This window comes from Mus musculus, chromosome 11 (genome assembly GCF_000001635.26).
Source record: "Mus musculus strain C57BL/6J chromosome 11, GRCm38.p6 C57BL/6J".
Taxonomy (NCBI): Eukaryota; Metazoa; Chordata; class Mammalia; order Rodentia; family Muridae; genus Mus; species Mus musculus.
In genome coordinates this window covers 42877443-42891787 of record NC_000077.6, presented here as the reverse complement: position 1 = coordinate 42891787, position 14345 = coordinate 42877443, and positions in this window count along the sequence as shown.

The following is a 14345-nucleotide window of genomic DNA, read 5'->3' as shown; positions in this document are numbered from 1 at the left end:
ATTTCTGTTCTAATATTTATTATGACTTCCATTTGTTGTTTTTGGTTTAAAATACATTTTACTCTTATTTTACTTTTCTTTGTTCAAAGCTTGGGTTATATATTTGAAATATAACTTCTTTCCAAGTGTAGGCATTTGTAGTTATAAATTTGACTCCTAATGGTACTTTAATGCTATGTAATAAATTTTGAGTGTTATGGTTTCATTTTTATTTAGTTCAAAATGTTTGTGTATCATCAGACTTTATGATTTCCATGATTTATGAGTTATTTGAAAGTATAGTGACATATTTTCTAATATTTGTAGATTTTCCAAATTTTATTTCTAAGTTATTTCCATTTGAAGAATTTAATACTTATAACACACATGTGTAAAAATATATTGATACTATTATAGAACTCAGAATATAGTATATGCTAGAGAATTCTCCACATACTATTGAAAAAATGTGCATTTCTATTCCTTGGTGAGCTGTTTTATAGATATGAGTTGTCCTGATATATGTATTATGTGGTATTAAGTCATATATTAGTAGAATATTTCTGCTTAGTTTTTAAAATTTGTTTTTGAGGGATTACATTTAAGCCTATAATTGTTATTCAACAATTGTTCATATTTTCAGTTCTATCAGCTTTTCTTTTATGAATTTTAGTACTTTTCTGTTGTCTGTACATATTGGTAATTGGTAATTGAAGTATTCTTGAATACTTCATTATTTTAAAAATCCTCCCTGTCTTTACTGACATTTTCCCCATAAAGTTTGTTTCTGGTACTAATATGGGCGTACAGCATTTACACCATTAATGTCTTCACAGTATATGCCTTTCCTCATCTTTTAAAAAAACCTTGTATCATTGTATCAGTGTATTAGCTAGCATATTGCTGGTTTTATATTCTGTTATTGCCTTTTGCTTAAAGTGCTTAAATCTATTTACACTTAATGTTTGGTTTACTTACTTACTTATTTGCTATTTTCTTGACACAGTGTTCTACTATATGACCAAAGCTAGCCTCAAACTCAGACTAAAATACAACCTGATACCTGCCACCCCATCCCCACTTCATTCTTCCAAGTGCTAGAATGATAGCTGCATATGACCACACCTGATCCAAGTGGCTTATTTATGTGGCAGTTTGAAGTAGAATGCTCCCCATAGGCTCATGCGCTTGGATTCTTGTTTCCAGTTAGTGGAATGGTTTTGGGAAGAATTAGGAGATGTGGCCTTGTTGGAGGAGGTGAGTAAGCCCACACCAGGCCTAATCTCTCTTTCTCTTCCTGTTGTTGTTATTTTAGCATGTAACGTCTCACCTGCTGCTCCAGTGTCATCTTAGTTATGGTGCCTTAGCACAGTAATTAAAACAAAACAACTTGTTTTTAATATTTTGGTAATTGTTTCCTGTGTGCCTTATATTCTTCATTTAATTTTTTCTCTAGTTCCTAATTTCCCACCTTTCTTACTTTTTTTTTAAAAATTTTTTTATTTTGGAGACAAGAGCTAATCTAGCCCTGGCTGACTTTGAAATCCCTATGCAGCTGAAGCAGCCTATAAACTTTATTCTATTGTATTTGGCCCGCATGCTGAAATTACAGGTATCTGTCACCACAGACACCTCTTAAATTTCTTCCCTACTGACATCTTACATACAATTTAAGTCTTTTTGTTCATTTTTATCATATATTTTATGTTATGTTTTAGTGTTTGCTTTACAGTTTATGATAAATTTTATTTTATCAAAACCAAGCTCAAATATATACAATTTAAAATATACAAAATTTGCTCCAATGTAGCCATATTTTCTTAATCCATTTAAGATATTTAATGTTGCTCATATTTATATTCATATCTAAGAATCACAGTAATATAGTTTTAAAAGTTCATGATATATATATATATTTTTATATACACATATAGTCTTTATTGCTATATTTTTTTGGAGCATTGAGGGTTTATTTATTTTTTTAATTAAGAATTTTCCTCGTTTACATTTTCAATGCTATCCCAAAGGTCCCCCAAACCCACCCCCCCAATCCCCTACCCACCCACTTCCCCTTTTTGGCCCTGGCGTTCCCCTGTACTGGGGCATATAAAGTTTGCAAGTCCAATGGGTCTCTCTTTGCAGTGATGGCCGACTAGGCCATCTTTTGATACATATGCAGCTAAAGACAAGAGCTCCCGGGTACTGGTTAGTTCATATTGTTGTTCCACCTATAGGGTTGCAGTTCCCTTTAGCTCCTTGGGTAATTTCTCTAGCTCCTCCATTGGGGGCCGTGTGACCCATCCATTAGCTGACTGTGAGCATCCACTTCTGTGTTTGCTAGGCCCCGGCATAGTCTCACAAGAGAGAGCTATATCTGGGTCCTTTCAGCAAAATCTTGCTATTGTATGCAATGGTGTCAGCATTTGGAAGCTGATTATGGGATGGATCCCTGGATATGGCAATCACTAGATGTTCCATCCTTTCGTCACAGCTCCAAATTTTGTCTCTGTAACTCCTTCCATGGGTGTTTTGTTCCCATTTCTAAGAAAGGGTAAAATGTCCACACTTTGGTCTTCGTTCTTCTTGAATTTCATGCGTTTGACAAGTTGTATCTTATATCTTGGGTATCCTAAGTTTCTGGGCTAATATCCACTTATCAGTGAGTACATATTGTGCAAGTTCCTTTGTGATTGGGTTACTTCACTCAGGATGATACCCTCCAGGTCCATCCATTTGCCTAGGAATTTCATAAATTCATTTTTTTAATAGCTGAGTAGTACTCCATTGTGTAGATGTACCACATTTTCTGTATCCATTCCTCTGTTGAGGGGCATCTGGGTTCTTTCCAGCTTCTGGCTATTATAAACAAGGCTGCTATGAACATAGTGGAGCATGTGTTCTTCTTACCGGTTAGGACATCTTCTGGATATATGCCCAGGAGAGGTATTGTGGGATCCTCCGGTAGTACTATGTCCAATTTTCTGAGGAACCGCCAGACTGATTTCCAGAGTGGTTGTACAAGCTTGCAATCCCACCAACAATGGAGGAGTGTTCCCCTTTCTCCACATCCTCGCCAGCATCTGCTGTCACCTGAATTTTTGATCTTAGCCATTCTGACTGGTGTGAATCACAGTACTATAGTTTTAAAAGTTCATGATATTTTTTAAGAGTTAAAGAAGATAGGGAAAATATGTCCTTCTCCTTATACATGAACACAGAGTTATTTTTACCATGTTCTTTATTTATTTAATTTTGAGTTGCTAACTGGGGTCAGCTTGATTCTACCTACAGGATCTCCTTTGAGAGTTTATTGATGCTTGAGGCACGAATTCTCTCCATATTTGCTCATCTGGGAAAGTCTTTATTCTTTCTTTTTCTGAAAGTAACTTTGGAGGAGACAAACTTACTGATTTTTTTTCTAGGTTTTTGAAACAGCTAGCTGCTTTATGAATTCTACTATTTTTATTATTGTAAATAAGATACTGCTATTTCTGTCATCAGTAGTTTGTCCTTGGATTTAACAGTGAAGACATGATAAAAAACAGACTGGAGGCTTGTACATTGTGAATGTATAAATTTCATAAATTTTGGAAGTTTTCAACCATGATCTATTTGGCTTATTTCTTTATATTTGCCCTTTATTTTCCTTTCTATTTGGTGTTTATTTTTCTGACTCCAATACTATAATTTTAATACTCTAGTCTTCAGATCTCTTAGGCACTGCTCATTTTCTTCATTTTTGCTTTTTTTTTTAGATTTTAGAGTTTCCATTTAAAATCATGTTTACTGATTATTTTGTCAATGCCAATGTTTTTTTTTTTGAGCCTGTTTTTGAGATTATACTTTAATTAAATATAATTTAATTTAATAACATTTCTTTCTTCCCCTTTTTTCTTCCAACCTTCCCATACACCCCTCCCTACTCTCCTTCAAATTCATGAACTTTTTTTGTTTTGTTTTGTTCGTTTGTTTTATTGTTTTTTTTCCAGGCAGGGTTTCTCTGCATAGCCCTGGGAGTCCTGGAACTCACTCTGTAGATCAGGCTGGCCTTGAACTCAGAAATCCACCTGCCTTTGCCTCCCAAGTGCTGGGATTAAAGGAATGTGCTACCATGCCTAGAACTTTTTTTCTAACCTCTAACTGTTATTAGATGCATATATGTAAATAATATATGTTCATAACTATAACATGTTAAATCCATATAATGTTTTCAGAGCTGACTTTTTGGTACTAGACATCCAATTTTTTATTACAGTTTTATACTTTCAATTTTGTTTCTTTTTTATATTTTCTATCTCTTTTCTGACTTGTGTATTTGGTCATTTATTATTACATTTTCTTATAACTCTTTAGATATGGTTTATTTTAACTCTTTAAACTATATTTTTTATATACCTTTCAAGTATTTGCTAGAGTCAACATCTGGAGCCATTCAGACATTATTTCTATTGACTTTTTTTAAAATTGTGAATAGGCTTTTAGTCTTCATGTTTTTGTCAATGTGTGATATTTTGCATAATTTACCATACCACCCTACACTTGTGTTTCCAATTCTACAGGGGTTGTGGCTTTTGTTAATTTATTCAATGATCTGGCTTGATTTTTCTCATTTTTTTTGTTTCCACTAACATCATTCAAGTATTTTCTCCCTCAAATGCTTCCAGTCCTTCTTTAAAATCTTTTTTTATGGGATGGTGTCTTTGCTCTAGTATCATCTCATTTTAGTGGTTAAATATTACTCAGAAGTTATTCTTAAACACTATGAGAATTTTAATTTTGGCTTATGATTACATGCAAATTAAAGAATTCTTAAAAGTTAGACAGGCATCAGCTATGCCCAAGTTTCCTGCAAAGGCTCACATCTAGCCTTGGGTAGTAGATAGATAGCACTTTTCCTCCATCCTCCAGAATAACCATATAGCTTTCCCGATCATTGGTGATGGCTGAGATGTTACTAAGGTATTGAATGACTGTCTTTCTCTTCAGTTTCTTTTTTTTTAAATTTATTTTTTATTAGATATTTTCTTTATATACATTTCAAATGCTATCCCAAAAGTTCCCTATGCTCTCTCCCTGCCCTGTTCCCCTACCCACCCACTCCCGCTTTTTGGCCCTGGCATTCCCCTGTACTGGGGCATATAAAGTTTGCAAGACCAAGGGGCCTCTGTTCCCAGTGATGGCTGACTAGGCCATCTTCTGCTACATATGCAGCTAGAGATACCAGCTCTGGGGGTACTGGTTAGTTCATATTGTTGTTCCACATATAGGTTTGCAGACCCTATAGCAAACTAGCTCCTTGGGTGCTTTCTCTAGCTTCTCCATTGGGGGCCCTGCGTTCCATCTTATAGATGACTGTGAGCATCCACTTCTGTATTTGCCAGGTACTGGCATAACCTCATACGAGACAGCTATAACAGGGTCCCTTCAGCAAAATCTTGCTGGCATATGCAATAGTGTCTGGGCTTGGTGGCTGATTATGAGATGGATCCCCATGTGGGGTAGTCTCTGGATAGCCCATTCTTTCGTCTTAGCTCCAAACTTTGTCTTTGTAACTCCTTTCATGGGTATTTTGTTCCCTATTCTAAGGAGGAATGAAGTATCCACCCATTGGTCTTCCCTCTTCTTGATTTTTTTGTGTTTTGCAAATTGTATCTTGGGTGTTCTATGTTTCTGGGCTAATATCCACAGCAATACTTCTCCTGGGCATATACCCAGAAGAAATTCCAACTGGTAATAAGAACATATGTTCCACTATGTTCATAGCAGCCTTTTTTATAATAGCCAGAAGCTGGAACGAACCTAGATGTCCCTCAACAGAAGAATGGATACAGAAAATCTGGTACATTTACACAATGGAGTACTACTCAGCTATTAAAAACAATGGATTTATGAAATTCTTGGGCAAATGGATGTATCTGGAGGATATCATCCTTAGTGAGGTAACCCAATCACGAAAGATGTCATTAGATATGCACTCACTGATAAGTGGATGTTAGCTCTTCAGAGTTTCTAACCATGCTTTGGCATATTGCTTGCTGGTATCAATTCATATTAGAGCGCCTCAAGCACCAATGACATTTGCTTTCCTGGATTGGCAGTGAGACTGATGATAGTTTTGATAATGCTCTTGGCCATGAAACTTTTTCTTTACCCTACTTCATATGGAGCCAGCCCATTCAACTAGAATAGTTGTCTGCTCTCTGTCCAGTTGTGGTGAACTTTGAAACTGAAGATCCAGAGAGCTGGGGAACACAACAACCTGAAACAAGTTTAGCTTTATTTTTCTGCCTAATCTCTCTGAAATTTCATAACAAATATATAATCTTAATGCTATTAAGATTAAAAATATACAACAGAACAAAAATATTTTGATATTTTATTGGTTGATAGGATCAAAAGAGGAAAGTAATTTGGGGATTTATGCTGCATTAGGTATCATTTCTAATTTAAGTAGTTGAGAACTAAGAAGGAAGAAAATGGTAAATTTGCCAACATTTGAACATCATTTTTGATTCCTTTATGATGTAGATGAACTAACTGAGTCCCACAAGATTAACTTTGGGAGAGAAATCATATTATTTTTTTTTTTAGGCAAGCAATTTATGTAGTAGTTTTTTTTTTATCCACAAGAAATAGAGTCAAAGGAGTTTAAATGCCTATGGAAGACTGATGTTGGCTGCTTGGCAGGATAAATGTACCCCTCCTAATCATTCCTTCTACTGTCTTTTTAAGCAAAAGAATTTGCTTTGTTGTGTCAGGAAAGGACTCTTTCAACAGGGAAAAGAGATCATGTTTTACAAATGTCAGCTTTGAATTCTCTATCTGTGCAGCTAGAAATATATAATTGAAGTATAATGGCCCAGAATTTGTATTAGGACTCACTCAGAGACATGTGCTTGGGAGGTTTGGCAAACTCACATTGCATTGCATACTCAGAGCAGAGTTGACACACATCTGTCTGGGTCACTGATATTAGCACTAAGAGTGTTACCACCCTCTAGGATGCTTTAGAAGATTCTGTGCACAAGCAAGCCATCTGCCTTCCAAACTGGGCTAGTCTCAACAAGTATATCTCTTTAAATGAGGGAGCAATTTCCTGTGGATCAGCTAATGTCTTTATCTCATCCCATGCCTAATGGTGGTGACTTCTTAATGCCTTCTTATTTCATCAAAATGATATCTTGGCTTTTCTCACAGTCAAGTCTGCTTTGTTCTTCTACAATATGTACTTGGCATTGAGCTGTAAATACACAGCCTCTAAATCATGAAAATAGCTGGCATATCACATAATAGAAAGTGGTGTTTTCAGCTCAAATAACACACATAGTTCTTAAGGAAAATCGAGAGAGGTCTAGGGACTAATAATTCTAGGTTGTCAGGCATTAACATTTAAAATCATCTGCTATTAGTTAGAACTATCTCCCAAGAGGAATATATCTTGTTGCCCCTGCCTAAGTCTAACCACAAACCACAGAGCCAGAAAAGACTAATCTTATGAATAGGAAGAGAAAAACGATCAGGATGCATAAATAATGAAAATAAATAGAATGCAAGGGGGAATGACTTAGAAGAGGAGGTAGAGAAGTGAGGAAGAGAATGACCACTGGAAGAAGAACAAGACAAATGAAGAGAAGCAAAAAGGTTTGTCCCTACAGGACCTGGGAATACATTTTCTACTTTAAGGGAGTCTGATAGCCTTCCTGGGTTCATGATTACCTATCTGAAACTTCATTGGCTGAGCAATGATTGGCCAGAATTTTGTTTCATTTACATCCTGTAGACAATGGTGCCCCTACAGACTGCTTTTCCAAGTGTTTCCACCTGTGTCAATTAGATTGAAGGTGCCCCTCTTCTCACTACTCTGCTTGATCATACAAGTCTTCCTGATGTTTCTCCAGCCTGTACAGTATGCCTCTCCAACCTTGATGTCAACGAAGAATTTTTGCATTGTTATTTTTCTCTCCTTGAAGTGTCCTTCTGTGAGGTCTTTGGGAAATGTACTCCATGACTTAGATGTTTGCAGAAAAGTCAACCACTTGGATGGTCTTTCCCCCGTCTTCCTTTGTAACAGTAGGCCTGAACAACACTTCCTTACTTCAATTTCTATTTAACTGGGCAATTCTACTTACTTATTATGTAGTGAAGATAATCTACCATCTAAAATATTTGTATTAAAACATGTATTATCAATCCTTCTTTAAAGCTGAGATTTTGACTTAATTAATAGTGCATTCTTATGACCAAGGCCAGTATCTAATACATAATAGATATTCAATAATAATTTAGTGAATGAGCCACATGTCTGGCCATAGTTATAGGGTAGGAAAGTTTAAATATCCCTACTTAATAGATTAGAATGTTGCAGTATATAATAGGGTAACAGTTCAAAACATCTTATGACTTAGTTGTTATTTTTGTCTTATTTCCTTGTCACTGTGTATACTTGTCTTGCATTTATACTAGACTCTGTGCTTCTCCTCCCAAACTATGTAACATCCTGCTCTGATTAATAAATTGCAATCAATTGCAATGCCTAATTATCTCCTTAGGAAGCCCAAAAAGAATGTAATAGATGGGGCATACTTATCTCTCAGCATGAGAAGGAAGCTACTTTTTCTGGCTGGGTAACCCAGAAAAAGATGTTTCAAGGAGAAAGAAATGATAAGAGAGCCAGTGGAAGGTCCTAGGTAAGAATAACTGAAAAAAAATATGTGATCACATCCATTTATCAGGTGCAATAAAAGTTGCTTGATACCTGGAAGCCTTAACACATATTTCTTATGTATGATCTGCATTCAGAGTAGAATGATTGAGAGATGTTCAACGTGCCCGATAAAAACACAGGTACACAAAGAATCTCCAGGGGGATGAAATTCTTACCTGTGACCATGTTGTAATCTGGTAATCTGCATCTTTCCTGACTTTCTCATGTCCTCTGAGTGCAGAATAAAACGGGCCAAAGGCACATTCAGTTTGTTTTGCTTTTTAAAAAGCGCTTTGCTTTGAGATAGGCATTTTACCCATTTGTTTATTAATGGGCATTACTAAGAACCTGTTACCGTGAGTGAGACATACTGGGCTGGATACTGGCATGCAGAGATGGATAAGATGGAGAATGATACAATTATTGATGTCAGAGAGAGGATAGATCTATCCATAGATAGATGGATCTCACTCTGTTGTCTGGAATATGCATGAGAATGTTCTCAGAGGCATTGAATCCTCATGGGAAAGGGCTAAATGCTACCACCAATGTGATGCAAAGAATAGAACTTAGGTCACATAATTGCTTTCCCAGTAAACTTAATTGATCTATATGGAAAAATATTCTTGCAATAGAAGATATCCATTCAAGGAGCATGTTACTTTGTTACTGTCATGATCCAGATGCTATTAGAAGGCCATCTATTAGCAGTGTCAGAAAGGGAGTCCCAAAATCAGGAGGAGATGGAATTTTATCAAGTTTGGATTCCTTTTGATTCAGAAAGTCACTGACAAAAAAATACTATACTTGTAGTCCAAAAGTGCAGCTGCTTCTATCATGAATGCTATGTTCCCCCCAAACTGTATGAGGGTCCCTGCATAAAGCTTATGGGAACCTGTCCTTAGTTAGTTCTGATTGGTAAATAAAGTTTCTGGGCTCAGGTGAGAGTAGGGGTGAGGTGGGGAGGAAGGTGAGGACCCGCCATGCCAGTAGAGTGTGAAGGGAGAAGAGATGCCATGCTTGAGAAGAGTGCATGACAGAGAGACATGGTTGCCATATGAAGGAGCCAGGAGACTATGGCCCAGAACACAGCCTAGGTAGGCAGCCCTCTGGGTTCAAAGTAGCCAAGACAGAACATAGAATTAGTAAGTAATAACTGAGGATTAAGTATGTGGAGCTATTGAGCTGTTTAGGGCATATTAAAATATAAAGGCTGTGTGTGTGTGTGTGTGTGTGTGTGTGTGTGTGTGTGTGTGTGTGTGTGTGTGTGTGAGTCTTTCACTGGAAATATAAACCATTGGTGCAGGTAGAAAGTCATGCCACTGGGAGTTATTGTTATTCAATACAACAACACAAAACCAATTTTTTATAGACCTTAATTTTAGAGGTATAAACCAAGAATTTTAGAGGAATACAAAGTGATGAACAAGTCTTAAAACCTTAAAAACCAGAACAAAGTTATAGTTACTAACAGACAGCTGAAACCCTTTGTGGTTACTTTGTGCTAGTTTTTACATTACAAACCTTAGGGTACTTCAGTTATTTTGTTCTTAGAGCATCCTCACACGGTGGGCATAACTCTAATTCCTGTTTTACAGGTAGAGTTAGATTTCAGTCCTGTGCCCTTTGCTTTTATAGTTTAGGATAGACAATGTATAGGGAAAAGAACCTTGTTAAGATCAAAGATCTGGGTGTTCAAATGCATGGCTCTGGTGGGGGCCATATCGTGATAAGATCACAGTGATGGGGTATATATGAGAGGGAGAGGGCGCACAGTAAAGCAGGAATCCTGAGCATGGGGAGGCTCCGGACGTTGTGAGATTTAAGTCACTATGGGTGATTAATTCTTTCTGAGAAGGTGATACCCCCAATAACCCAGGGTTTCCTAAAAGCTCCACCTCCTCCTATTGTCAACTACAGAGCAAACTTCCAAGGTCATGATCCTCCTACAAACTACAGTAATCCCACCAGGGAATGGAGGATTATTTTGGGATGATTCAGCTGTGCAAGTTAAAACTGAGTTCTCACACCACTCGTTGCCTCTGTCTCTGGCTCCCATCCCCTTATCACCCAGGCCTTGTTGCTTTCTCAGAATGAGTTTCCTAATGTGCTTCCCTAACCAGACTCAACCAGATTTCTTACTCATCTGTCCCCACTCTACCATCCCTTTCTCTTTAGCTATGCTAGCTTCTCTGATGATTAAAATGGTGGGAAATTCTTGACAGAGATTGATCTTATTTCACTGAGGTTCTAACTCCTGTTATGATATAATAGTGGCATAATGATTGTGTGACCCCAAACTTTCCTGGGACATTGCTCTGCCTGGGAGATAAATTTATGATTTCCTTTTCAGGACAGTCTTTATCTGTCATCCTAGAGGCTAAAGGGCTCTTGGGCTCACACCCAGCAGCTATAGCTTTGAACACAGAGAGATCCTAGGTGTTCCCGCTGTCCCCTTTCTGCTGACTCTTTTCTTCCATTCCATCCCCCAGCCTAGTACACACTAAGTGTAGCATAAGTGCCAGTAATGCCCAACTATGGGAGTATTTTTCAGGAGCCTTTCTGTCTCCTGTTTCTATCATGTGACCAACACTGTTACTCTTGTCTGTCATGCTTACATCCTACCTTTCTGCTTGGAAAGTTTCCAAGGTATTTTCTTTTCTATAACTCACTTCTGGCTTCATTGGAACTTATGCTATTATATCTCTCACAGAATTCTGTCATAAAACCTGTCACACTGTCACACTTCATTTCATTTGAGCCCTCCTTGGACTAGATCAGAGATCACCAAACTTTTTTTTTTTGTCTGTAAATATGTTTGGATTTGTGAGCCACACAGCCACAGTATTGCCACAGTTATGTAGCTCTACTGTAATGGTTCAAAAGTCACCATAGACAACATGCAAATGACCAGAAGTGGCCATGTTCCTGTGGTATAGGCATGGGTCCAAGCTTATCCCACAGCTTATAGTGTATCATAGATCACTGTTTCATGTCACAGGCTGTTGTCATTGTTCTAGACTACGGATACTTTTAAGGCAACTGTGATTTATTTACCCAGATAAAGCCTGATAGCATCACAGATTAGATAGTTAGAAAAATGTTGGCTGACAATTTTCAATAGTTTCAATTCTAGCAGAGACATTGTTTTTTTTTTCTTCCCAATACTAGTATTAATACTCTTTGGACTTCAATTTCAATTTATCTTACTAGTTGGGGTGATGCCAGTTTTCTTGGAATTTGAAGAAGATGGGGAGTTCCTGCATGTACATGGACTTCAGCACAAGAAACCATGTACACATGAGGTACTAAGTCTTCTCTCATTGCCCATAAAAAGGTTCATGAAAAAGTACGTGCAAAGGAATACGTGATCAAGCTATCCCAATAGAACTGAACACATACTTTGTACTTCACAGAGGAAGATCTAAAGAACAATTACACAAGTGGAGGAGATCGGAGAGTGATATAGATTCATCCCCTGCATCCCCAGGGCTTTGGTCCTCTTCACTGGAGCTTAGGCTGTTTCTGTAGTCTCATCACTCCCTTATCTAGTTCTCAACACAAGGTGGAAAAGGACACGTACCCATGCACCATGCCAATTGCTTCTAAGGGTCTCCTGAAGACTGGCCAGCCTGATCAGACTGTATCTAAACTCTTTGTGTGTTGTTTATAGACTTCATGTCACTTTGAAGCTGACATGTCACAGGGGATGTAGCTTCAGAAAACTGAATGTGTTTATGATAGTGGAGAGCTAAGAAAAATTTGGAGCTCTCAGGTAGCCACAAAAGGACTCTAAGATAGATGAGAACATGAGATGAGAAGATGCTAAATCTGCTTTGGACCATTTTAGAATGTCAGAGTCAGACTTAAAAGGGCGACAGACTCTGCCATTGGTTTGAGCCTCTACCTTTGAGAGGCCAAGTGTTCTTTTGTGTTCCTGGTGCCTTAGCTCAAAGTCAGTCAGTATTGGCTCAGTGGCCCTTTCTACCCATTATGCTAATTCTAAAGGTTTCCCAACTGATGTATAAACTTATAAAAAATCCTCACAGGCAACTTGTATCCAGCCTGGCTTTTGTCCTAGACAGGTGGTTTTGCTTTTGTTGAGAGCAACCCACCTTGCTCTCAAACTTTGGATCCAGCTCATCTGCCTGCCTTTGTTTCTAGTCCTGTTATCGTCATGGCTTTTGTGGGATCAAAGATGTATTTGGGACCCCTTTGAAGCCTTACATATCACCAACAGAGACTTGAGGTTAATGAGTTTGGGCAAGATGTGGGTATTGGTCTTGTCTAGCCACCCGGCTCCCCAGAATGTTCTGATATTTTGTTGAAAATACAAAAAAAAATTACAGTAGTTACAGACTGAATTCTTGGGACAGACTAGGGTCATTCTGCATTGTAGCTCTCCTCATTACTGTGTGACCAAGGGAAAGGAACCTAGTATTTCTGACCCTTGCTATGTCATTTTATTTAATGGGCTATTAGAATATTCCTCATAGGATTCTTATTATATAGAAGAAATAACAAGTGAAAAGTACTAAGAGTCTAGCTCATGGTAAACATGAAATTAGAGTCTATTCTATGCAATTGGGCAGATTTTGTTCTAATTGGAATTATTTTTGTTTCTTTTGCTATGATTACAATGAGATAACAATCTTGTCCTTTCTTCTGGGACACAGATTCATGGGATATGTTCTTCCCATAATTATGGCAGATATTCAGGAAAATGTTAGAACTGCTGCTTGTGTTAAATCTATTATTATATTATTGGCCTAAGCATGTCACATGCTTTGTAGTCCATTATTTATGGAAAGAATTGAAAAGCACCAAGGCAGAAGTGATGAAAGTGGAAAAAGAAAACAGTAGGCAGTTTTATCAAAATGTACACTATTTGCACACTCTTCATATCAGGCTAGTATCCTCTGAGACCAAGTTCTTGCCATAATTGTGTGAAGGGAGAAGTGGAGTTTTCATAATGCTTCTCTAGCATGAGGTCCTTGAGGAAGTTGTGACTGCAAACAAGCTGTAAGCAGAAGTAAGATGAGTTAGAAAGCTGAAGGTACAATAAGGTCAGCTTGATCATATTCCAGTAAACTTGATATATAGTTTCTCTTATGCCATTTGTTGGAGAGATAAGTCTTTGTGCAAGATATATTCCTGATACCGCTGTCAAAGGTAGACGTCTGTCCCTGCTGCCTGTTCTCTACCCTTGATCTTTACATTCATTTTAATATCAGTAACACATTGGGTGTAGAATTATCATCATGTTCCAGCATACTTACATGTTGTGTAATTTGAATTGATCATGACAGCTGTAGCTTTGCTCCCCCCCCCCCCCCCGCCCTGCCAAATTTGCTTTGATGCTTCTGTGTCTGTACCTGATTTCACATAAGATGCATGATTGCACCACCTATTTCTGTAAAAATTATTATTGGAATATTGGTAAGAAGTGCCTTGAATTATCCCGTCCCCGGGGATTCAGTTATTCGTGGGTGCAAGGGGGACCGTGAACCTGGAAGGAAATGGGAATAAAAGAAAGAAAGTCGGAGGACCAAGTAGATATCAACCTATCAAGGTCTCGTTTATTAGGCTGAGGTGCCTTCTTTTTAAAGCATACATCGCGGGGAATATGGGAGGGGTCGAGGGAGAATTATACAAAGAACAA